The 27,003-nt window shown below is 46.7% G+C and overlaps 1 protein-coding gene and 1 non-coding gene across 6 annotated transcripts in view; both read left to right on the top strand.

Moving 5' to 3' along the window:
• Positions 1-27,003, top strand: part of HIVEP3 (HIVEP zinc finger 3) — a 268,460-nt gene that overhangs the window by 40,685 nt on the left and 200,772 nt on the right. The window lies entirely within an intron of this gene.
• TRNAA-UGC (transfer RNA alanine (anticodon UGC)) lies at positions 9,478-9,549 on the top strand. Its single transcript has one exon. It is a non-coding gene; the product is annotated as a tRNA-Ala (tRNA).

Raw genomic sequence — 27,003 nt, forward strand, 5'->3', positions numbered from 1 at the left:
GTGTAATGTTGGGGCCCTAAAAGTTGCAGGGCAGGGGATTGGAAATGGCTTGTGGGGGTCAACAAATCCCTTCTGTTCCTGGAACGAATGGCTGCTTCTAGACGCTTAAGGGACCCGTAGGCACGTTGGAAGTGAGAATTCTAAAGCATTGCTCTTGGCACTGCAGTAATCTCTACTGGCCACTAGAGGCATGATGGGGCCTCAAAAGGCAGTTTGAGGCTGAGTTCAGACGTACTGGGAAACCTCTTGCTTGATGAATGAAGTCCAGCTCTAGAGCATTGGTTCAAGGCTGATCTTGTGTGCATCCTCTGTCTCTTCTGCTAGGACATAGGAAGCTGCCATATACTGAGTCAGACCATTGGTCCATCTAGCTCAGTATTGTCTACACAGACTGGCAGCGGCTTCTCCAAGGTTGCAGGCAGGAATCTCTCCCAGCCCTATCTAGGAGGTGCCAAGGAAGGGCACCTCCTTGGGCCCTTCTGCATGCAAGCAGGCAGGTGCTCTTCCCAGAGCAGCCCCATCCCATAAGGGGAGTATCTTGCAGCGTTCACATGTAGTCTCCCATTCAAATGCAAGCCAGGGCAGACTCTGCATAGCAAAGGGGACAATTCATGCTTGCTACCACAAGACCGGCTCTCCTGCTGCCTCCTTTTGTAGTAGTTGCAGGAACATAGGGAGCTGCCTTATACCTAGTCAGACCATTGGCCAATCTGGCTTAATATTGCCTACCCTGATTGGCAGCAGCTCTCCAAGTTTTCAGGCAGGAGTCTTTCCCAGTCCTACTTGAAGATATCAGGGAGTGAATCTGGGACCTTTTGCGTGCAAAACACATGCTCTTCCACTAAGATACAGCCCCATCCCCTAAGGGTAATATCTTTCAGCAGATAGGATTCACATATTGTCATCCATCCAAATCCAAACCAGGGCATATCCTGCTTAGCAAAGAAAAAAATCACGCTCACTGCCGCAAGACTGTCTCTCCACCCCCACCATCCTCTGCTGGCTCCTTTGTTCCCCACTGGACGAATTATGAGGACCAGGATGAAGCGGAAGAGGAAATGTAGTATATGTGCTGCCGAAGCGAGCACAGGATATGTAGAAAGGGCATTCGAAAGGGCACTGGAGGCATCATAGGGAGCATCTCCAGTACTCTAACTTTCTTTCATCCTTTTGTTTTTTGCTTCCTCCTCATAATCGGATTATGAGCTGTATCATTGCTCAGCAAAGGATTGCTCAAGTGGTGGTGGGGGTGATGATGGGGACATTTTGCCACCCTGCCGTTGTCTCAATAAGCTGCTGCTTGAGGCCACCGCTTCGCCTCGCCTCATCGAGGACTGCCTCTGCCAGCCCTGCCCTCAGACAAGATGCTGGTATGCACTTTTTCCAAGCAATTAGTCATTCCCTGTTTTTCGACTGTAGAGTGAGCAGCAGACCTTAAATGAGTCGAATGTCTGACGTCAGGCCCAGCTCCAGCTGTAAGGCAAAATGTTCCTCCTGGAATAAAAACAAAGATATGAGAGAGAGAGATTCCTTGAAGTGCACTTGTGATGGCTAGATACTGGCGTGGCAGGCCTTGATGCTTGTTGTTTAGGTAGCTGTGGAGATTTCCATGCTCTCTTTCTACAGTGTCGAATTTAATGGCGAGGGGACCTCAAACAATGTATTCTGGGTACCCCCATATTCCCCAGGCCCTTTCCAAATACCTAAATTCCAAATATCCAAATTCTTGGTGTATGGTGAGTGGGTAACACCTTTCTGTGTTTGTGCTGCATTGGCACTATTTATGCATTCGTATTTCTTTTATTTAAGAACATTTACAGCCTGCCTTTCTAACCGTACATAAGGCTGGTTCTCGCAATGGAAAACTAGGAAGGACAAGCTTCAGGAGTTTTGCACTGGTTTCGGTGGACAAAAACCTAGGTAGGACTTGATAGAGAGAAAGCTGTTAGAGAAATTATTCTCCCTCTCTCATAACACTAGAACCAGGGGTCATCTCATGAAACTGATTGCCAAGAAATTTAGGATCGAGAAAAGACAGTACTTTTTCGCACAACGCGCAATCAACCTATGGAATTCCCTGCCACGGGATGTGGTGACAGCCAGCCGTCTGGGTGGCTTTAAGAGGGGTTTAGATAAATTCATGGAGGGCAGGTCTATCAGTGGCTACCAGTCTGAGGGCTATAGGCCACCCCCAGCCTCAAAGGCAAGATGCTTCTAAATACCAGTTGCAGGGGAGCAACAGCAGGAGAGAGGGCATGCACTCACCTCTTGCTTGTGGGCTGCCCAGAGATGCACGTTTTGGGCTATATGGAAATATTTTAAACAAACAAAAAAAAATAAATGTTAGGAGGGGGAAATGATCGTGTAGGAGGTGGTTACAGACTCCAACAGCATTTCCTCCACCCGGTGGTTAAAGGTGAGTAACTCCCAAGGCCCCCCCCCCTTAGATAATTTGGAATTGGGATTCCCAATGTTGTTGTCCCTTTTAAAAAAAAAACACCCCGAAAATATTTTGGATATTTAGATCTCCCCGCTCCCCTGCTCTACACAGTGTGGCATCCATAAGTTCTGCTTTCTGTGGCTGATAAGTTCTGGAGGTGGGATATGAGGCTGTAGCTCAGAGGCAGAGCATCTGCTTTGCATGCAGAAGGTCCCAGGTTCAATCCCTGGCAGCATCTCCAGGTAGGGTTGGGAGAGACTCCTGCTTGAAACCTTGGAGAAGCCGCTGCCAGTCAGTGCTGACAATCCTGAGCTGGATGGGTCGAGAGTCTGGCTTGATATAACAACAACAACACCAGCAACAACCCATATTTATGTACCGCTTTTCAACCAAAGTCTCCAAAGCGGTTTACACAGAGAAATAATAAATAAATAAGAGGGATCCCTGTCCCCAAAGAGCTCACAATCATAAGACAGACACCAGCAACAGTCACTGGAAGTACTGTACTGGGGGTGGATAGGGCCAGTTGCTCTCACCCTGCTAAATAAAGAGGATTGCCGCATTAAAAAGGTGCCTCTTTTCCCAGTGAGCAGCTCCTGACGTTCCTATGATATGGATCAGGGGGAAAGGCTTGGGTGAGGGGAAAGGCTTAGACCCTTCTCCTGCATCATGACCCTGATCCTAATCAGGCTTCTGTTTTTCCAATTAAAAATAAAATAAAATTGCAGTCCAGAAACTCCCTTGTTGCATCTAGTTTGGCTCTGAAATGGTGCAGTTCCAGGAAAACTGTACCATATGGGTTTTTTGGATTGTTTGAATTGGCCCTTTCTCGTTCTCTCTCTTTCTGTGTCCCCACCCAGCAGTTACAGGAAACTTGGGAGTGAAGGGGAAAGCAAATTGGTTCCTGTTGGGCCATATTGAGCTGTTGGGCTGCCAGTTGCTACCAATGGTTCCTCGAACAGGGATTCCCAGATATTGTTGACCACAATTCCCATCATCCCCAGCCAAAGGCCATTGCAGCTGGGGGTGATGGGAGCTGTAGTCCACAACATCTGGAAATCTCTCTTCCGGGGAACGCTGGTTGCCGATCCTTCATTTAAACTGATAGGCTCACGCAGGAATGAATCATTCTTGAAGGAACTTCAAAGCTGTGTGTTTGTGTGTCTAAGCAAGAGTACGTTAAGCAAAAGGTAAACTGCCGTGGTCTTATTTTTATTTTTCAAGTGCGGCTCCCGCAGAGAAACGAAGGAAGGCACTTCCCCTACGTCTCTTCTTTAAGTGATAAGGGAGACCTTTTTGATACCCATTTTGCCTCCGTTTTAGAGACTTCTGCTACTGTATGCTGAGCAATAAATTAATCCTGCCAGGCAGTAAAAGAAGTCGGCTTCCTGGAGCAGGGCGTGGGGAACATATCCCTCCCCATGACTGCTGTCATGAAAAATGAAGTCTGTGGTTATTAGCCATAGAATAAGTATTCTAGGCATCGATGTGAAAAGGGTATAAACAGATAATTTCCTGCTCTTTATTTGGTACCGTGTGAATTTACATAACTGACTGCTAAAGCATCTGCTTTAGGGGTGTGCATGGAACCGGGAAGCCCAGTTCGGTTCGAATCAAATCAGACTCGAACCAAACAGTTTGATTCCATGCATGTTGAGCCGGGCCCCAGTTTGGGCCTGGCTGGAAGCAGTGTGTGTGTGTGTGTGTGTGTGTGTGTGTGTGTGTGTGTGTCAAAAAATGCGCTCTGTGTGTTTGTAAAACTTACTGAGTCTGGTGGCTTCCGGGGGGTGCTGCAAGACGGGGGAGGGGTCTCCAGTGGTTTCCCAGTCCCCCCGATGGCCTCCCCCTGGTCTTTTTAGGGCCAGTTTGGCCCATTTTTGGGCCTTTCGGCCATCTCCCTATTCGTGGTGGCCATGTTAAAGGCCACCATTTGGTGGCTTAACCAGAAGAATAGCCCTCAAATAATAAAATGAACGTATTAAACTTAATGTGTTCCTGTAACAGCCAGGTTGCAAATCTAATTTCTGTGCTTTCACATGGGATCGTTTCTGGACCACCAGCAAGAGGCTAGTGAACCCTGAACCTTGTTGTATTCATGGCATTACTTGTAGCACTTACATTTATATACCGCTCTATAGCTGGAAGCTCTCTAAGCGGTTTACAATGATTTAGCATATTGCCCCCAACATTCTGGGTACTCATTTTACCGACCTCGGAAGGATGGAAGGCTGAGTCAACCTTGAGCTCCTGGTCAGGATCGAACTTGTAACCTTCTGGTTACAGGGCGGCAGTTTTACCACTGCACCACCAGGGGCGCAGCTCTGATAAGATTTTTTTTAAAAACCCTTATTTCTGACTTGTCATTTTTGCCGTTAAAAAATGTAAATGCTTTCTGACTAGCTTTCAAAGACACCAAGTGGCGATTCTCTTCTATTTAGCAAGGGGAGAGCAACTGGCCCTATCCAACCCCAGCACAGCATCCCTCTAGTGGCTGTTGCTGGTATATGCTTTATGTTTCCTTTTAGATTGTGAGCCCTTTGGGGACAGGACCATCTTCTTTATGTATTATTTATTTTTCTATGTAAACGCTTTGAGAAATTTGTTTGAAGAGCTGTATCTAAATATTTGTAGTAGTAGTAGTCCCATGGCTCTGCTGGATTTCATAAACAAAACTCTGTATTTGTGTGGGAAACGGGGAATTTAAATGATATATAATGCTCTAATTTAATGCTAGCATTAGTGCAGGACATGGCAGCAGGGATGGGTGTAGTGGGGAGAGAGGAATAGAAGGAGAATTGCATTAGCTACTAATCTGTTCCAGTTACTATACCTGACATGAAGACATGGTACCTGCTCTTTTTTAAGCTACATAGAACTTTCCAGGGAATCTAGATTAAGTAGTTATTTAGACTGTGTCACTCTCAGATTAGCAAAATACTGGTTGACAGCTTGCAGTGATAGTTAAATGTTCTGGATGGACACCTTCAGCCTACTAAACAGAAAGTACATTCGAGTATTAACTTTGGAGCTCAACTATGAAATTTGACATTTTAAAGACAACCTGACTCTTGTTTGCAGCAAAGGATTTTAGCCTGCTGAGGGATAGAAAAGAAATTGTATCATCCAGCCAAGTGGAGGAGAGCTGGTCTCGTGGTGGCAAGCATGAGCTGTACCTTGTGCTAAGCAGGGTCTGCCCTGGTTTGCATTTGAATGGGAGACATGTATGAGCACTGAAAGTTGGATATTCCTTGCAAGGGATGGGGCCTTTCTGGGAAGAGCATCTGCATGAAGGTTCCAAGTCCTCTCCATGGCGGCACCTCCAAGAAAGGGCCAAGAGAGACTCCTGCCTGCAACCTTGGAGAAGCCGCTGCCAGTCTGGGTAGACAGTGCTGAGCTAGATGGACCAAGGGTCTGACTCGTTAGAAGGCAGCTTCTTAAGTGGGTTGAGCTCACTCTAGCACATTGATATGTGTGTGCAGCAGGGTGGATTTGATTTAAATCACGATTTAAATCACGATTTAAATCACTAGCAGGGTGGATAAAAATAAAAAAAATCCGATTTAAATAAAAAAATCTGATTTAAATCAAAAAATCAGATTTTTTTTATTTAAATTGGATTTTTTAGATTTAAATCGAATTTTTTTTATTTTTATCCACCCTGCTAGTGATTTAAATCATGATTTAAATCAGTTTGATTTAAATCAAATCCACCCTGGTGTGCAGGTTGGTGTCCAGTCAAAATCTCTCTAACTCCCCCACCCACACCTTAAACTGTTAATCAAAACTATATAATGCAGTTACCTGGAAGCCTGCTCATTTCAACAGAACTTATTCTATTGCATTCACATGGTCATTAATAGGCTCTGGACACTCTGCACAAGGGGAGGGTCCTTTTTAGAGGACAACCCCTGTTAGTGGGGACAAGGGACAGGGTCTTCTGTGTGGTGGCGCCCAGCATATGAAACTCCCTGCCACAGGAGATCCAACTAGCCCTCTCCCTGTATACCAAGTTCAGATGCTAGCCAAACACTTTCCTGTTCAGACTTGTTTTCCAGTTATGTGTACTTCTTTAAAACAAACAAACACCCGAAGCCTGCTTGTTTGTTATGGCTGTTTGCTTTTCTTCGGTCATGTTAGGTCTTGCCGTCATTATGCCTATTTTTTGTTTTATTGATCATTGTTTTATGAAGGCCGTGATTGTTTTGACTGCAGGGTGGAAAGGGAAGATAGGAATGTTTTACTAAACAGATCTTAAGCGATCGCCAGGTTGTGGCTTTGTTAATGCTCCACAGCCCTCCTTACCTGCTCTTGTTGGGGTTGGGGTAGGAGGTAGGAAGGTTGCCAGGTTTGCTGGGGTTTTAAAAAATTATTGCTCCCTGGAGCACCCTCTTAAGAGCTTTTTTTTGTGTCCAGGACGAAAAGACTATCCCTGTGTCTTAAAGACGATTTGTGAAATACCCGGAATCCGTTGCTATTCTTAGTATTTGCACAGACTCAAAGGGTGGAGCAGCTGAGAAGCTTATGTGCCTTCTTAAGTCTGGGAAACACATGTAAGGAAATAATGGAATCAGGGAATGCAGGGTTAGCTTTCTGGGAAAAGCTGGAGACCTCTGAAACCCGTTATGCCATCTTCCAAGGGAAGGAACCAGGCGTCCAAGTGCAGAAGGAGTTTTCTGCTTGCAAGCCCTCTGAGGTGGAGACTTTAAGGAGGCAATCCTGGAAGCTGTTGCCACCACAGACATGTCTAGGACCATCTCTATCATACGACGCGGTTGCTTATTCTAATTTGAGTGAATTTACTTGGGACGTTTTGGTGCTAGCCTCTTTGGTGGGAGGTATAAAGGAACTTAACTGTATGTTTAAAGGACTACAGGGAAGGCAAGCTGGTTTGGTGGTAGCAAGCATGAATTGCCCCCTTTGCTAAGCAGGGTCTGCCCTGGTTTTCATTTGAATGGGAGACTACATGTGTAGTCTCAGATGCATAGGAAGCTGCCTTATACCGAGTCAGAGCATTGGTCCTTCTAACTTGATGTCTACACTGACTGGCAGATGCTCTCAAAGGTTTCAGGCAGCAGTCTCTCCCAGATATCCCTGAAGATGTCAGGGATTGAACCCGGGACCATCTGCATGCAAATCAGATGCTCTACCTTTGAGCTCTGGCCTCATTCCCCACCAAGAGACCAACCTGGGACCTGAAGCATTTCCAGACAGCAGACTTGACTGTGAGTTTGAAGTTGCCCCCAAAAATCAATGCAAAAAGGGGATTTTTTTACTCTGGATATAAATCAGGCTACAAGGTTACAACCTTGTAGATACAAGATACCACCTACAACCGCAATGAGAAAGCCGAATTGTGTGTGAAGTGCTCCCCGATAGCCCGCAGGGACTTTGGGGTAAATCTAGCCGATATGTGAACACACACCCTCCATTCTGGAGGAGATGCGAGCTAAAAGCCCTGTGTGAAAAAGCTCCTAGAGCTTTAAAAGCTGCTGCAGTGGAGCAAGCCACCACAAGGGGCAACAGAGAGCAGAGTTCCTGCCTCAAGTCCAGGTGAACTCAGATGCACATTGTAGAAATAGTGCAAAAAGATACAGCATCGTGTACAGTGGCATCATTTTGCAGGGTTTTGTCAGTGCGCACAACTGCAAAATGCAACTTGGTAAACCACTGCACCAAAAGAACCTTGATGCATTCATGTTTCCAGTCTCATTAAAATTGGTGCATGTGTGTGTGCACACGCCTGTGCGCATCTGCATCTTAGAAGCCTAGGAAGCTGCCTTCTGCAAAGTCAGACGATTGGTCCAGTTAGTTAAGTATTGTCTACACAGACTGGCAGTGGCTTCTTCAAGGTTGCAGGCAGGAGTCTCTCTCAGCCCTATCTTGGAGATGCTGCCAGGGAGGGAACTTAGAACCTTCTGCTCTTCCCAGAGTGGCTCCATCACCTAAGGGGAATATCTTACAGTTCTCACACATGTAATTTCCCATTCAAATGCAACCAAGGTGGACCCTGCTTAGCAAAGGAGACATCTCGTGCTTGCTACCACAAGACCGGCAGCCGTCCTTTTCCTGTTTGCATGTGTGCATCAGTGATGGAGATGGATGGGGGAGAAAGGATGCAAATGAACGGAAGAAACCGAAAGCTGCAGCACCATGCTCCGTACTGAATTCGGAAGTGAAAAAGCAGAACGACAAAGTACACCTCATGCATAGTTTCCATTTCAGAAATGAGACCGGGGAATTCAGGGCTCCAAAATCTGGGAAGAGAATTCAGACCATAGCTCAGTGGCAGACTTTGCATGCAGGCCCCAGATTCTTTCCCTGGCAGCATCGCCAGGTAGGGCTGCGAAAGACTCCTGCCTGAAACCTCTGAGAGCTGCTGTCAGTCAGTGGAGACAACATTGAGCTAGGTGGAGCAAGGGTCTGACTTAGTGTAAGGCAGCTTCCTATTCCGAAGGGGAGGAGAGGTCTGTCATCGGCTGCTAGTTGGAGGGCTATAGGCCACCTCCAGCCTCAAAGGCAGGATGCCTCTGAGTACCCGTTGCAGGGGAGTAACAGCAGGAGAGAGGGCGTGCCCTCAACTCCTGCCTGTGGGCTCCCCAGAGGCATCTGGTGGGCCACTGTGCGAAACAGGATGCTGGACTAGATGGGCCTTGGGCCTGATCCAGCAGGGCTGTTCTTGTGTTGTTGTGTTCTTATGAGAGCTGGACTTAACATAGGTAAAGGTAAAGTGTGCCGTCAAGTTGATTTCGACTCCTGGTGCCCACAGAGCCCTGTGGTTTTCTTTGGTAGAATACAGGAGGGGTTGACCATTGCCATCTCCTGCGCAGTATGAGACGATGCCTTTCAGCATCTTCCTATATCGCTGCTGCCCGATATAGTACCAGTCAAGTTTCGAACCAGCAGCCTTCTGATTTTTAGTCAAACATTTCCCTGCTGCACCAGGCATGAATTGTCCCATTTCTAAGCAGATTCTGCCCTGGTTTTCATTTGGATGGGTGGCTACATGTGAGCACTGTAAGATATTCCCCTTAGGGGATGGGGCCATGGCTCAGTGGTGGAGCATCTGCCTTGCATGCAGAAGGTCCCAGGTTCAATCCCTGGTGGCATCTCCTGGTAGGGCTGGGAAAGACCCCTGCCTAATACCTTGGAGAAGCTGCTGCCAGCCAGTGTAGGCAACACTGAGCTCGGTGGACCGAGGGCCTGACTCTGTATGATGTAGTGTTCTGTGTTCCCGTGGCTGCTTGAGAAAAGCGTGGATCCAGTGGGTTTACAAGCCGGACTTTAAAAATAAAGATGAAGGATGGGTTTTGATGGCATCCCTTGGGGCTGGCCCGAGAACATCTGAGAGTAAATAAGGTTTTGCAGAGCCTCCTGTGTCTGCACAGAATAGCCTATTCAGAAGCTTGCACCATGAATGGGAGCATCGAGTAGGGAAGCGGAATTGTAGTCCGGTTTTGGCAGACGTGCCCCACAAATTAGCTGAAGAGCTTGGTTGAGTTAGAAAAAGAAAATAGGGTGGGGGTGGGCGGGGTTGGTTGTTTATCTGAGGGGAAATAATCCCACACAACCTGGCATGGTTTGGGACAGTTGCAGAGTGAATGCACCAAGTGGGCTATTTATAGCTCCAGGAGCCGTAATACCCCCTCCCCAAATAAAACCACATCCTGGAATAGCTTCTGCATTTCAGTTCTCAGAGTTGAGTATCAAGGGGTGTGTGTGTGTGTGTGTGTGTGTGTGTGTGTGTGTTGTGTGTCTGGGCGTGCGTGACATCCGTCAGCATTTTACAGATCAAAATAAGGATCCTTGTATGTACTCGGAACACATCTTGTATGCCAGCAAAGATCACGGCTTGCATTTCCACTGTCATCTGTGTCTTAACCTGAATATTCCAAAATAACCTAGTGCCCTGCTGTTCCTTGCAAGGCCTGGGGGCCGGGGCCGGCTCCTACCAGCCCTAAATGCGGCTCATAAGAACAGCCCTGCTGGATCAGGCCCAAGGCCTATTGGGTCCAGCCTCCTGTTTCACACAGTGGCCCACCAGATGCCTCTGGGGAGCCCACGGGCAAGAGCTGAGGGCATGCTGTTACTCCTCTCCTGCTGTTACTCCCCTGCAACGGGTATTTAGAGGCATTTTGCCTCTGAGGCTGGAGGTGGCCAATAGCCCCTAGTCTAGTAGCCATTGATAGACCTGTCCTCCATGAATTTGTCTAAGCCTCTTTTAAAGCCATCCAAGTTAGTGGCCGCCACCACATCCCATGGCAGAGAGTTCCATAGATTTTTAATGTACTGTGTGGTTCCCAGAGTAATTGTTTGTTAGGCCTGTCCAAAGCAGACAGGTCTTGTAGCAAGCATGAATTTTCCCCATTGCTAAGCAGAGTCTGCCCTGCTTTTCATTTGAATGGGAGACTACATGTAAGACATTCCCCTCAGGGGAAGGGGCCGCTCTGGGAAGAGCACCTGCCTGCTTGCGTGCAGAAGGTTCCAAGTTCCCTCCCTGGCGCCTCCAAGATGGGACTGAGAGAGACTCCTGCCTGTAACTATGGGAAACACCTATATCGGGCAGCAGCGATCTAGGAAGATGCTGAAAGGCATCATCTCATACTGCACGGGAGGAGGCAATGGTAAACCCCTCCTGTATTCTACCCAAGGCGACCACAGGGCTCTGTGGTCACCAGGATTTGACGGCACACTTTACCTTTACCTTTATGGCAGCATAGCCATGGCGTTTCTCACACAGCAGGCTTTACTTCGGATTTGAATTTGCTCCCCCCCCCCAAACAAACATTGCAAAAAGTGGATTTTTTTAAACCCCAGATCTAAATTGGGCTACACTCTAACATGCAGTGAAAAACCTGAATTGTGTGTGAATTGCTCCCTGATAGCTCGTAGGGACTTCGGGCTAAATCTTGACGATATGTGAACGCACTCCCTCCGTTCTGGAGGAGATGGGAGCTAAAAGTCAGATGTGAGAAATGCCCTGGAACTTTTCCAGACAGCAGGTTTTACTGCTGAGTTTCTGCAAGGCTGTACTGTGAGTTTGAAGTTGCCCCCCCCAAAAAAAACCAATGCAAAAAGTGGAATTTTTTTACCACGGATATAAATCCGACTACACTCTAATGTGAGATGAAAAGCCCAGTTTGTGTGTGAAATTCTCCCTGAGAGCTCGCAGGGACTTCGGGGTAAATTTGGTGGATATATGAATGCACACCTTCCATTCCGGAGGAGATGCGAACTAAAAGCTCCTGGACATGATGACTAAAAGTTCCTGGACATGATGACAATGGAATAGCATCACATGGCTGTATGGAACTCCTACCTGCCAGGTGACTCACAGTTCTTCTTTATTCGGCGCACAGGATGGCGACCTATATTTCAAGGGCTGCATTTCTGCTCTTTTCAGTATCTGAAAAAGTTTAATAGGGCTCCCGCTGCTGTTCAGATGTGCTCTTTTCTACCCCCACCCCACCCCTTGCAGTTATTCCTAGATGTTCAGAAACGTTGTCCTTAATTGACACAGGCCTTTGGGGAGAGAGATGTTGTGTGGCATATTCATAGTAAGACGTCTGGCGCTAATTATCACTCTGCCAATGTGCTATTCGACATATGCATACTGCTGTCTGCAAAGACTCAAGTGCTGTGCAACTGAGATTTGAGCAGCATCTCTTTCTTTCTCATTTGGTTTCTATACCACTGTGGTTTTGCTCATATTTATTAGCTAAACACAGAAATGTAAGTAATTGCAAAGAAAGTGAGGGAGCTTTTGCAAGCCAGTGAGCTTCCTGGATTTATTCCTCTTATGTCTGTGTTCTCAGCCTAGCTCAAGCTCTTAGGGAAGAGAGCTGGACTTGTGGCAGCGAACATGACTTGTCCCCTTTGCTAAGCAGGGCCTGCCCTGGTTTGCATTTGAATGGGAGACTACTGTAGGATATTCCCCTTAGGGGATGGGGCTGCTCTGGGAAGAGCACCGGCATGCTTGCATGCAGAAGGTTCCAAGTTCCCTTGCTGGCATATCCAGATAGGAGTCCAGAGAGACTCCTGCCTGCAGCCTTGGAGAAGCCGTTGCCAGTCAGTGTAGACCAGGGTTTCTTAACCTTCGGCCCCCACATGTTGTTCAGCTACAACTCCCATCATCCTCAGCCACAAAGGCCATGTCTGGGGATGATGGGAGTTGTAGTCCAACAACATCTGAGGGCCCAAGGTTAAGAAACCCTGGTGTAGACAATACTGTGCTAGGTGGACCAATGGTCTCATTCGGTAGAAGGCACCTTCTGATGTTCTTTATAATGAGTCCCTGGCAATATATAGCAAGACCAAAAAATGGTTTTTTGTTGTTGTTTAAGCATTGTGTGGGACCACCTATGGCTAGCAATTAGGGCTAATTAATAATGTAATTAACAATCAGTCCACATCACTGAGCTCTTGCGCTCACCAAAAGAAGTTCTTAGGATCCTGGCAAGACAGATTTTTGGGTGAGGTGGTGGTGGTGGGGGATCAGTTATTGTATTTATCCTCTCTCTTTCCAGACTGTGTTGATCACTATGGCTTGGATCCAAAGAACCATGAGTGGAAGGAGAAATGGTGTGCGGTGCAGTCCTGTGCATGTTTACTCAGAAGTAGGTTCCACTGTGGTCAATTGGATTTACTCCCCTGTAAGCTGTGAATAAGGAAAGTACTGGCTGTAGATTCCAGTTAGCTGCAAAACAGTTTTGAGAGAGAGTTCTTGCAAAGGCTTACACAAGAATTTGAGTGAACAGGAGATTTTCTCTGTCACTTTCCCCATTCAGCACTCATTTGCTAAGTTGGAAAGAGCTCTTCTGTGAGAAGAGGCCTTCTGCTAGACGGGAAGAGGAGAGGCCTTCTGCTAGATTGTTTGGATCCAAGCCATCATTTACATCACTAGTGATTGGTAAGGAATGTAGATTAGTTACATACACATGGGAACATAGGAAGCTACATGAGCCAGACATTGGTCCATCTTGCTCAGCATTATCTACTCTGACTGTCAGCAGCTCTTCAGGGTTTCAGGCAGGAGTCTTTCCCAACCATGGAGATTCCAGGGATTGAACCTGGGACCTTCTGTATGCAGAGCAGATGTTCTACCACTGAGCCACAGCCTCATCCTCATCACTGAGTGAGCTTTGGAGTATACTCGGAAACCCAGAAAGCTGGTTCTCCCTGGGCTTACGGGAGGTGTTGGTTCACTTGAAGAGTTGGGAGTTCATGCCCGAGGGGAGAAAAATACTCAATATAATTTTTTAAAATTGCATTTTATGTTTTGTCAAAATTCCCATAACTGACTGCTAGAAGAACTCAGTGTGGTATTTTACTGTGTCCTGTTGTTGAGCAATTTGATTAATGATGCCATAAAGTGCTAAAAGCTATAAATTTGCTCCTTATTAATTTTCCTCCTGGAGAATTCTGGCATCTGACGCTGTTTCATGGCTAGAGGGAGGAGTTGCCAAATTTCAACCTGAACTCGGTTGTTCAAAGGTGTCTCTCTCTCTCTCTCTCTCTCTCTCTCTCTCTCTCTCTCTCTCTCTCTCTCTCTGTTGTGTTGTGCCAACCAGCTGTGTCTGCTGCTGCTATTATTCCATTTGGTTACAATGCCAGCCGGGAACAGTTTTAAATGTGCTTGTTCTGAAGGATAGAAAAGTGAGCAGAAGCAGCGAAATGCACTGTTGAAGTTGATGTGGTAGTTGAAGCTTGCTGTGAAGCAGCATCATGGAGAACAGAACAAGGCTACATGATGTGGCCCTCTAGTTTTTGTTGGCCTACTGCTCCCCCCATGCCCAGCCGCAATGCCCAGTAGGATGATGGGAGTTGTAGTCCAGCATCTTCAGGAGGGCCGAAGTTGTGATATAGAAGCTGCAGGAGGGTTCAGATATATGCCTTCCTTGACCTGGAATCCTTTGCAGCCTAAATCTCCCGGTGGCACCAGGAACGCCCATATCTCTTCTAGTGTTGCCTCTAACAGGGATTCCCAGATGTTGTGAACTACAACTCCCAGAATCTTCAGCTGCAGTGGCTTTTGCTTGGGGATTATGGGAGTTGTAGTCAATGACTTCTGGAAATCTCTGTTAGAGGGAACACTGATCTCTTCCTCCCGTCTTTCTGTTATGGTGGCTGTGCTGTGACCAACGATGACCCTGGCTGAGTGTCAGGACTAGGAGAACCCAAAATATAGTTGCAGAGGATCAGAGGGTCATGCTAGGGGGGCATGCCCTCCGCTCCTGCCTGTGGGCTTCCCAGCGGAACCTGGTGTTATGGAACAAGGCTGGTGAGCTACTGCTTAAAATTGCACATTCACATTTCTGTGACGCGACAGCCATGATTTCCAATCCCACTTGCCCCTCTGCAAATTCATTGGCTACCTGGAGGAGGGATGAGTGAACACTCTTTTGATCAGGTCAACGTCTGTCTTCCTTGGGAGCTGCTTGAGGTCCTGCACAGCCAAAACCTAGGGATATAGGAAGTAGAGAAATGCATGAAACTAACTTTTCTATTTGTTTCAAATTCAAATTGAATTCCGAACATTCATTTTGAATTCGAATCAGGTCTGAAAATTTGATTCAAATTTGAATCGATTTGAACCTGTTTTGGTGCCTTTTTAACCAATCAGGAGGCCTGCATGGTTTTAAAAAAAGGTGCCAAATGGCTCTCAAATCGAAATCAAATCGAATTTCAAAAATTTGATTTGAATTCTAATTGAATTGCCATTTTAAGGGGTGATTCAAATTCAAATCACTTGAATCACCCAGTTTCAAGTCTCAATTTGAATTCGAATCAGTTTGCACATTCCTAGTAGGAAGCTTCCTTGTACCAAGTCAGAGCATTGGTCCATCTAGCTCAGTATTGTCTGCACAGACTGGCAGCGGCTTCTCCAAGGTTGCAGGCAGGAGTCTCTCTCTGCCCTATTTTGGAGATGCTAGGTAGGGAATTTGAAACCTTCTGCATGCAAGCTACAGATGCTGTTCCCACAGCGGTCCATCCCCTAAAGGGAATATCTTACAGTGCTCACGCACATAGTCTTCCATTCAAATGCAAACCAGGGCAGACCCTGCTTAGCAAAGGGGACAATTCATGCTTGCTACCACAAGACCAGCTCTCTTCCTATTGCTTCTCAGGAACCTGTGCTTTGTAAATTGTTCACCCCCCACCAATAATGCCCATCCAGAAGTGATTGCCGAGTAAAGTAATTACCCCTTTCCCTCCCTGCCGTCTTCTCCCACTTCTCCCCTTCTTTTGTTTCCAGATAAGTAGTTATATTGTTCTTAGGGCAAAGTAAAAGATCTAAGTAAAGGGGGAAGGAAGATGTGCAGTGATGTGACTTTACCTATGGGGGTCATCAACGTGCCCTCCAACCACTAGATAACGCTATCCAAATTGATGTCTGTTGCCTTTAACTTCAGGGAGCACACTAGGTGTCACCTCCAGCTTTGCATATAAGGATTAACATGCTTCTTTTTATTTCTGCACTCTCCCTCACAAGACTAACCGGTGGCCCATAACATTAAAACCTGATATCGTTAAAAGCCAGGCTAAAAAGATGGGTCTTCAAGGCTCTGCTGAAGGACTCCAAGGAAGACAGGCCTCTTATCCACAACCCAGGGGCGATAAGGCCCTATCCCAGGTCGCCACCAGATGAACCGGTGGCACCCAAAGACGGACCCCTCCTGAAGATCTGAACAAGCAGTGGGGATCCTGTAGAGAAAGACGCTCCCTCAGGTAACCCAGACCTAAGCTCAGGTTTAGTGCTGATGCTCTACCTTTAGTGCTGACCTTTTACATTTTCAAAGGGAGAACAACTGAGCTCCTTTGTCCCTGTAGCCTCTGGTGCAACCTGAGACCTTTTTACCACGCACAGCTTGGCCTATTTATGTCTGCAAAACACCTCCTCCGTTCTGTCTTAAGACTATTAAAAACTGCAGACAGAGGCTTTTTCATCAGGCTCAGTAATATCTTTTTCTCTACACACACACACACCCCACCCCGTGCCCTTATTTTCTTTCTCAGGTTGTTGTTAACTTCTGTTATTTGAAACCAAAACAGCTGGTGATGGGGTTGTCGCTCAGTGGGAGAGCATCTCCCAAAGGTCCGAGATTCGCTCCCTGGCAGCGTCTCCAAGTAGAGGTGGGAGAAGCCGCTGCCAGTCAGTGTAGACGGTACGGAGCTAGATGGACCCAGGGTCTGACTCGGTATAAGGCAGCTTCCTATGCTCCCGTGAAAACAGTAATTATAATGGTCATTTGGAAATGGTTGTTCATTGGAAATAATAGTGAAATGAGAGCCTCCTCATCTTTGACAGCTTTTAAAAAGTCTTTAAAGATGCATCTGTTCACCCAGGCTTTTCACTGATATTGTTTTAATGGTTTTAATGCTGTTTTAAAATATCTGTTTTAAAAATTTTCAGTTATTGTAATGTTTTAAACTTTTTGTTTTTGCTTTTGTTTTGTTGTAAACTGCCCAGAGACATAAGTTTTGGGCAGTATATAAAAATGTTACATAAAATAAATTCTTAGCATCTTTAGCTTTTTCTAATTTTCAGATTTAATTTGAACCTAATCATTGTGGTTTTTAATCTGACTTTAAATTTTTTTAGTTTTATTACTTTTATTGTATCTGTGTCTATCTTATTGTTGCGAGCCAACCCAAGCAGTAGTGAACTGGAGGGGCGGGGTATAAATATGTTAAATAAACAAATAATTTATTGACTGCGGCAAGGGCGACAATTTTCTTCAAATGTAAAACCCAGGGCTATCAGGATTCCCAGTTGCGTGGCGGTAGTGTAAGTGTGAAGGCCTCTTCTTACACCGAAGGTGCAGACACCAGAGGCATGGCGAGTGGGCACATTATGCGTCCCATCAGCCCTGGAGATTGAGAGCACCCAGCTCCCTCTGTCCCTACAACTCCCGCCATCCCCCCTGCCAGAGGGGATGCCTGGACCTGGGCTGAGCATCAGCAGTAGAGACAAAGTGCTCGCCTGATTGCTGCTAGGAAGCTGCCATACTGAGTCAGACCATTGGTCTATCTAGCTCAGCACTGTCTACCCTGGCTGGCAGCAGCTTCTCCAGCGTTTCAGAGAGGAGTATCTCTCAGCCCAGCCTGGAGAGATGCCAGGGAGTGAACCTGGGGCCTTCTGCATGCAAACATGCAGAAGCTCTACCACTCAGCTATGGCCCCACCCCCTAAGGAGAATACCTTACAGCACTCACACCTAGTCACCCATCCAAATGCAAACCAAGGCAGACCCTGCTTAACAAAGGGGAGAGTTCATGCTTGCTAGTGCCAGACCAGCTCTTCTCAGGGTCTCTCTCCCAACGAGCCTACTCGGGAGGAGGGGGAAGCGGCCAGTTCAGGCACCTGCTTTCTATTAGGGCCAGCTTGAGTTTCAGGAAGGGCTCCCAGCTTGCTTATAAATCCTCCAATTGCAGCCAGCTTTTCCTAAATTCAACAGCTCTTTCCTTAAGGTATGGATGGGAATACATAGGTAATTACACCAATGAGCAGCCAGAGTGACACTTGTTAATTACGCTGGAATTAAACAAAACAAAACAAAACACCTGGCCTTTCCATTTTCAGAAGTGCTCCATGAGAATATTTTAGAGCGATTTAGTGGGTGTCCCCCCCACACATAATAACGTATAAAACTGGCCGAAAACAGATCCTCCCCATAACATCTCTTGTACTTTTTTTTTGCTCACTCTTCCGTCCAGTTAGCAACGAGAGAATGCAGGAATGGCACCCCCTCCCTTTAAAAAGCTCTCCGTGGCTTTAAACTCCGTGTGTGTTTTAAAAGGATCTGGCTGTTGAGCCCAAGGAAAGCTCAGAATGCCCAGCCTATTTGCTAGACTGCTCCCAGGCCAAATGTCCAATAAAGCAAACAGATCCCAAGCAGAGCTGGAAAGCGACAAACATCTGCTCGTGTCTGACTCATCGGTTTCCTTTCTTACTGGAAGCGTGGCTTAGTATTGCCAGATTTGAAATGGGTTCTTCTCCATTTACTTGCCCCAAAAACAGAAAAGAAAAGAAGGATAACTGAGTTTAGATTGCAAATTGGTTAATAGCGTGAGCAGTGGGGACCCAGGGACAAACTGTAGCTGACTGTCCCACAGTCCCTGAAAGGAGGGCTCCTACAGATTCCAGCTGGCCTGGAAGAGTATGAATACAACAAATATTTATATACGGCTTTTCAACCAAAAGTTTCCAAAGTGGTTTACATATAGATATAGATAGATAAATATCTATATCTGGCAGATATAGATAGATAGATAAATGGGCTCCCTGTCCCCAAAGGGCTCACAATCTAAAAAAGAAACATAAGGTTGAAACCAGCAACAGTCACTGGAGGGATGCTGTGCTGGGGATGGATAGGGCCAGTTGCTCCCCCTCTGCTAAATACAAGGAGAATCACCCTTTTAAATGGTGCCTCTTTGCTCAGTTTGCAGGAGTCTGCAGGAACTGGTAGCAGCTCTAAAAGGTTGCAAGCAGCAGTCTTTCAATGTTTCAAGCAGGAGATGCCAGGGATTGAACCAGGGACCTCCTCCCGGCTAGCAGGTACTCTGCCACTGAGCTAGGCAGACAGCACTCACCTGCAATCACCCCTCCAAATGCAAACCAGGGCAGACCCTGCTTAGCAAAGGGGGTAAATGATGCTTGCTCCCGCAAGTTGAGATAACACGGTTCAGGTGCCTCCTTTCCTCTGCTGCTCTGGCACCTTGAACAGAGAAGGACCAGCTGGCCTGGCTGCCACCGGAGATGGCCTGCAGTGATGCGACAATTTCTTGCCCGGCAGGGATCACGTGACACGAGGAGCCTGGAGGATCCATCCTAACCTGGCACTGTGAAGCTGCTGACTCCAGCCTCAGCAGACTCGCCTGCTTCCCTGTCTGCTTCTCCTGCCTGTGCGGCCATCTGTGGTATCAACGGCTTGCCTCTTGGCCAACCCACCCGCGTGTCTGCTCCACCAGGGCAAGCAGAAAACCCTCCTGACCCGCCGCCGGAGAGTTTTCTTCCAGTGCCGGGAAGGGCATCTTTTAAAAGGAGAATGAAAAGAGGGGGTGGGTGGGAAATACTTTTGGGAAAGGGTCTGTTGTCAGAAGCTGTCCGCAAAAGGAAATCATCTACCGTGTGTGGATTGAGCTCTTGATGGGGTTGCTCTTCCCTTGAGAGAGATGGCTCGTGATCTGGGGTGATCTGAAGCATGAATTGTCCCCTTTGCTAAGCAGGGTCTGCCCTGCTTTGCATTTGAATGGGAGACTACATGTGTGAGCACTGTAAGATATTCCCTTCAGGGGATGGGGCTGCTCTGGGAAGAGCAGAAGGTTCCAAGTCCCCCCCCTGGCAACATCTCCAAGATAGGGCTGAGAGAGATTCCTGCCAGCAACCTTGGAGAAGCTGCTGCCAGTCTGTGAAGACAATACTGAGCTAGCTGGACCAGTGGTCTGACTTAATATAAGGCATTCAGTGTTCCTATAACTGGACCTTCCCTGATGATCTTAATAGGCGGCGGGGTTTATGAAGAAGAAGGCTCTCTGTCTTCTGAGTTGTCCCAGGAAAAGAGCATCTTCACACAAACACAGTCACAATACTTCTTAGCCCTTTAGGAGTACATTAAAATGCACAGTCCTTGCTGGTTGGTGTGCCTCTTTAGAGTGTGGTCTAGAGGTGGATGAAGCTGAAGCTAAGCAGGTCTTGGTGTGGTCAGTGCCTGGATGGGATACCCATATTCACCCTCTTTGGGGATGAGGCTTTAGCTCGGTGGTAGAGCTTCTGCTTTGCATGTAGAAGGTTCCAGGTTCAATCCCTGGCAGTATCTCCAAGTAGGGCTGGAAAGACTCCTGCCTGAAACTGTGGAGAAGATGCTGCCAGTCTGTGTCGGCATTACTGAGCCAGCGGGCCCCATTGTCTGACTCCATATAAGATAGCATCCTATGGTCCTAGACTCTGTGTGTGAAGGTGTGTGTGTGTGGATGCTCCACAAAGGAAGGAAGAGAACTATTTAAATAAGCCCTTCTCTTTTAGGGCTCCTTAGCAGAGGAGAGCTGGTCTTTTGGTAGCAAGCATGACCTGTCCCCTTAGCTAAGCAGGGTCCACCCTGGTTGCCAATGGAAGGGAGACTAGAAGTGTGAGCACTATAAGATATTCCCCTCAGGGGATGGAGTTGCTCTTGGAAGAGCATTGGAAGCTCCCAAGTTCCCTCCCTGGCAGCATCTCCAAGATAGGGCTGAGAGAGAGACTCCTGCCTGCAACCTTGGAGAAGCCACTGCCAGTCTGTGTAGACAATACTGAGTGAGATGGATCTATGGTCTGACTCAGCATATGGCAGCCTCCTATGTAACATCAGGGAATCCTGGTTATGACCCCGCTCCCCGAACAGCAGTTTGTATTCTGCTCCCGATGAGGAAGGGTCACTCCACCTGAGATTCATGCCCCAGCTGGAATGATGGGAGCTGGGGATGATTGGAGTTGTAGTTCAGCAACATCTGGAGCACCACAGGTTGGGAACCTCCGATCTATGGCATATAACGTGTGGATAACAGGACACACATAAAGGTAAAGTGTGTCGTTCAGTCGGTGTTGATTCCTGGCGATCACAGAGCCCTGTGGTTGCCTTGGGTAGAATACAGGAGGGGTTTACCATTGCTGCCTCCCACGCAGTATGAGATGATGCCTTTCAGCATCTTCTTATATCACTGCTGCCCAATATAGGTGTTTCCCATAGTCTGGGAAACATACCAGTGGGCATTTGAACTGGCAACACACGTACAGATAAGCAATTGTGTCTCCTGTACACAGATTGTACATATGTTGAACAGAATGTTTGAATAGACCTTTTGTCTGCCTTGGGTTTTGGCATCCGTCCATCCACATGTCTTGCGTCTGGGCACCGGCAGTGGTTTTGCAGCCCTGGCAGAGTGTCCATTCTGCCTCCATGCCTAGCTTTGCAGTTGTTTGTCCTCTGAGCCTGCCAGCAAGATGGTGCATTGCCCAGCGTTGCTCTGTCTTGGACACAACAGAATCAAATCCCCCTCTGCCCCTTGCCAGACACACCACCTCATTTTAAAGATAACTGGGAATAATCAGGGGGCATTTGCTGCAGAAGAGATGCTCTCAAGTCAATTAGGTTCTGGCAGAGGGTCAGCCTGGAGGATCCTTTGGGTAATAAATCTTGATCAGCAAATGAGTCAGGTTCTCGGCAGACCTAATTGTCCTGGTCAGAAATACTTGAAGAGGGGTTTTTGTTTTGTGGTGTTACTGTAATGTTTGCTATTGAAGTCTTGCTTCTGTGATTTATTTATTTAGCACATGTCTATACCTCCCCATATAAAAATCTCTGGGCAGCTTACAATTTAAAACACAATAATAATAAAAACATTAACAGAATTAAACAAATTTAAAACTGTAGATAAAAACTCTAAAACTTAAAACTAAAACTATAGATTAAAAGCCTGATTAAACAGGTATATTCAGATTTTTGTTAAAAACATTCAGAGAAGGAGAGGCCTTGATTTTGTTATTGAATGTGTTCCGAAGTCCCAGAAGCCTAAAAAAAGGCCCAATTTTGAATTGCTACCAGCTGAGTTGGTGGCAACTGCAACCGGACCTCCCCGATGATCTTAATAGGCAGCAGAGTTCATGAAGAAGAAGGTGTTCTCTTAGAGAGTGATGCCGTTAGTTTACAGATCATATTTCTAAATCAGAGTAGCCAAGCAGTACTCCTGGATTTCCTGCTGAGCTTGCCAAAGTGCATGTAGTTTTCAGCGTTCGGTGTCCACATATAGCAAGGGCACTGGCCTTGTTCACACAGTCGTTCAAATCAAGGTTTAATGTGGGCCAATGACATGAGCATGATTGTGTGAATCCAAACCAAGGGGAAAATCTCAGATTCTCAGGCCAGAAACCACCTTGTGAGTTCACACAATCACACTAATGTTAGTAACCCTAGATTTGGTTAGTTAAACCTAGATTTGGTTAATGTTGGCTAAACTTTGATTTGGTTAAAATATTGGTTTAATCTAGATTAGTTGGTTTTAACCAACATTTAATCTCATGTTGGTTAAACCTAGGTAAACGACTGTATGAACCAGGCCACTGTGCCAAATCTAAGAACACACAAATCTAAGACACTCCCCAAAAGTGTCTTTCTTTCGCTCCGCCAATGTCTCCCTCCCAAATAACCAATTTCTCTCTTCCAAATTCCAATTCCAACTCTGCCTTTTCTCTATCCCTACCCCAATTTAAGTGAGGTTAAGTTTCTCAAGCATCCCTCCTGTCTTTACCCCTGAGTAGAGAACCCTGATCCACAGCCTGGTGAAGCCAGTTCAGTTGGATTCAGAAGGATGCAACAGGACAAAATAGGAGTAAATTATTTTAACTCTTAAATGCTTCATCTGACCTGGGTTGATATTGATGTTGGACTCAAGGGTCTACTTTAGTATAAGGACTCCAGATGGCTGCCTCTTACCAATGTCACTTTGTCTGTCTATTGTGTATACACCCCGCTTTCCCCACCAATAATGTTCAAAGTGGTTTACAGATCTGTAAAACATAACAAGGAATGAAATCAGTCCTAGATTAATGATTCAGCAGCAGGCACTGAAAAAGTGGGCAGCAAATCAGCAACAGTTTAGCAGCATAATGCAAGATAAAACAGATTTATTTGGTTCTTAAATTATGGTAAGACAGGGTTCAACAAATCCCAGGTGCTAAGGAGCCATGACGCCCTGAAATTTAACTGTGGTGCCTACACTGGGATATTCAGAGTCTGACCTCTGCTTGGAAAGAGGTTTAGCTGAATAAGCACAACAATCACAGCACAGCATCTGAAGCTAACTTGCTCAGCTTATGGCAAGACTTTTCCTTCCAAAAGAGGCAGTTACCTTACGGGGCAACTGTGTTTTCAGCCATCGAAGTCCAAAGGATCAAAACGCAATTTAATTACACCAGGGTTTTTTGGTTTTTTTAAAATGTGTCTTCAGCATTTTTCCTGATCAGCTGCCTGTCCCATGCAGCACATTTCTGGACAGCTTCTCCAGTCCATTTAATTACTGTCCCGTCCAAAGTTGGGCCATGAAAAACTCAGCAAATCTGGAGAGCCTCCTTTTGCAGAGTTCCAACGATAAGGTAAAGTCAAAGAAAATCAAATTATCAACCTTAAATTTCCTGCTACATCAGCAAAAAAGAAAAAGGAAATGCTGCAAAAGGATTTTTCCTGGGCATTGCCTAGGGCTGCTTGCTTGCTTGCTTATTTATTTATTTATTTATTTATTTATTTATTTATTTATTTATTTATTTGATTTCTATACCGCTCTTCCAAAAATGGCTCATGGCAGTTTACACAGAGAAATAACAAACAAATAAGATGGATCGCTGTCCCCAAAGGGCTCACAATCTAAAAGAAACATAAGATAGACACCAGCAACAGTCACTGGAGGTACTGTGCTGGGGGTGGATATGGCCAGTTACTCTCCTCCTGCTCAATAAAGAGAATCACCACGTTCAAAGGTGCCTATTTACCAAGTTAGCAGGGGTCTAAAACATGCAAAATCCATCAGTAATTGAATCAGAACCTTTTCACAGCACTTCTGATGCAATGATGTGAGGTTGCATCGGGAGAAATCAATGGGAGAAACATGTTAGCATGAGGATGGCATGTTATATCACTGCAAATGTACACTCACATTTTTTTCATGCTGACAATGGCAAAGGGAAATTCTCTGGGTATGTCAGATCTGGGGAGAGGTGGTAGTTTTCGTGGGAAAGTATGTGCTTTGGTTTCAGAAGGTTCCAAATCTAATCTCCGACATCTCCAGGGAAAGACCCCTGTCTGAAAACCTGGTAAGCCGCTGCTAGTTAGTGATAACACTCATGAGCTAGATGGAGCAATAGTCTGACTCAGTATATGGCAGCTTCCTATGTTGGCACTGGTGCTTCAGTGACAGAATTCTCACCTGCCCACAGGAGGCTGGTTTGATTTCCAGCCCATGAAGAGCACGTTTTGGGAAAAGGGCTGTAGCTCAGCGGAAGAGCAATGGCTTTGCACACAGAAAAGGCTCAGTCTCTGGCAGCATCTCCAGGTAGGGCTGAGAGAGACTCCTGCCTGCAACCTTGGAGAAGCCACTGCCAGTCAGTGTAGACCAGGCCTGCAAAACTGGCCTCCCAGCTGTTTTTGGATTCCAACTCCCATGACCCCCACCCACAATGGCCAATAGCCAGGGATTATGGGAGTCGTAGGCCAACATCTGCAGGAGAGCTGAAGTTGCGCAACCCTGGTGTAGGCAATCCTGAGCTAGATGGACCAATAGTCTGACTCCGTATAAGGCAGCTTATGCAGAATGGAGAAGGTCCCAGGTTCCCTCCCTGGCAGCATCTCCAGATAGGGCTGGGAGAGACGCCTGCCCGGAACCTTGGGAGAGCCACTGCCAGTCAGTGTAGACAGCGCTGAGCTAGATGGACCAAGGGTCTGACTTAGTAGAAGGTAGCTGCCTCTCTGTAACTTGGTTCCCACACACAAAAAAATCTCGAGTGTGAGACCAGGATGTGTGCAATGAAGCCAAGGTGGCTTGTGCAACGAAGGCAAGGCTGAGCGCAGGCTCCAGCCGTATTTCCTCTGACCTTGGCGATCTACTGGGTAAGACAACATGGTCGGAGCCTGCACCCCCACCTTCCACCCAGTCACTTTTTCCTCCTCCAACCTAGCTTTTAACTCACCCACAACCCAAAATAGAGAGTGACCCAGCTTCTGAAGTTGAGTAGGAGAGGAGAGCTGGTCATATGATAGCAGGCATGAATTCTCCCCTTGGTCTGCCTTGGTTTGCATTTGGATGGGAGGTGACAAATGAGCACTGTAAGCTATTCCCCATAGGGGAACATAGGAACAGGCCATATACTGAGACAGACCATTGGTCCATCGAGCTCAGTATTGTCGACACAGACTGGCCATGGTGGGGTGGACCCTGCTTAGCAAAGAGGACAATTCATGCTTGCTCCCACAAGGCCAGCTCTACACTTAAAAGTGGAGACTTAAAAGTCTCTTAAAAACCTTAAAAGTGAACCAAGGCCAGGGGAGGAGCTATAATAAGGTCCATGTGTCCCAAGGACCCATGTCTTCTGCCTCCAGGGCCTCTTCATTCCTCTCTGGGGCTGCCTTCCTCCCCTCACACTCCCCTCCCCACTGGGAGAAAGAATTCAGCAGCACTGCCAGGGTAGGGAGTGTGCCATCACTTCGGGGGTGGGCATATCCTTGGAACATGGGCTACCCCCCAAATCCATGTTGCAGGTAGGAAATGTACTGCTGAAAAGGTGCAGAAGAGGGCAATCAAGGTGCTCAGGGAGGGACCTAGAGCACCTTCCTACAACACCTGGGGTTTTTTAGTTTAGAATAAAGACGACTGAGGGGAGACATGATAGAGGTCTATAAAATCACATGTGGTGTGGAGAGAGAGAGAGAGAGAGAGAGAGAATTTTCTGCTTCTCGCATAACACTAGAACCAGGGGCCATCCCATGAAACTGGGGTCATCCCAAGAAATTTAGGATCAGCAAAAGGAAGTACTTTTTTCACACAATGCAAAATCATCCTATGGAATTCTCTGCCACAAGATGTGGTGACAGCCAACAGCCTGGATGGCTTTAAGAGGGGTTTGGATTAATTTGTGGAGGGCAGGTCTATCAATGGCTGTTAGTCTGAGGGCTACAGGCCACTTCCAGCCTCCGAGGCAAGATGCCTCTAAATAGTTGCAGGGGAGTAACAGTAGGAGAAAGGGCATGCCCTCCGCTCTTGCCTGTGGGCTTCCCAGAGGCATCTGGTGGGCCACTGTGTGAAACAGGATGCTGGACTAGATAGGCCTTGGGCCTGATCCAGCAGGGCTGTTTTTATGTTCTTATGTGTTGACAAGAATGTGAATAATGTATCTGTGTACAGTATTGTCTACACTGACTGGTAGAGGCTCTCAAAGGTTTCAGGCAGGGGTCTCTCCCAGCCCCACCTGCAACCTTCTGAATGCAAAACAGGGGCTGTACCACTAAGCTAGGTTCCTATCGTTAGAATTGCAACCCTGTGTTGGTGGATAGCTTCTGCCTTTTAGGATCAACCATCAACAGTAAAGGATCCAGCAGTCAAGAAATACACCACAGACTAGTACTTGGCAAGGTTGCAATGAAGGCCATGGAAAGGATAATTAGATGACATAACGTGTCTATACCTACAAAGATTAGAATAGTTCGGACAATGGTTTTTCCTGTGACACTCTATGGATGTGAAAGCTGGACTTTGAAGACACAAGAGAGAAAACGTATTGACGCTTTTGAACTTTGGTGCTGGAGAAGACTTTTGGGGATACCATGGACAGCCAGGAAAACAAACATATGGATCATAGAACAAATCAATCCAGATTGATTGACCAGCCACAGACTATCATACTTTGGACACATTATGTGAAAACCCAGCTCCCTGGAGAAGTCCATAATGCGGGGAGAAGTTGAAGGAAAGAGAAGAGGACAACCAGCAGCAAGGTGGATGGACTCGATTACGACAGCAACGAATGCACCACTGAGAGACCTTAAA

This window comes from Hemicordylus capensis, chromosome 7, assembly GCF_027244095.1.
Source record: "Hemicordylus capensis ecotype Gifberg chromosome 7, rHemCap1.1.pri, whole genome shotgun sequence".
Classification (NCBI taxonomy): Eukaryota; Metazoa; Chordata; class Lepidosauria; order Squamata; family Cordylidae; genus Hemicordylus; species Hemicordylus capensis.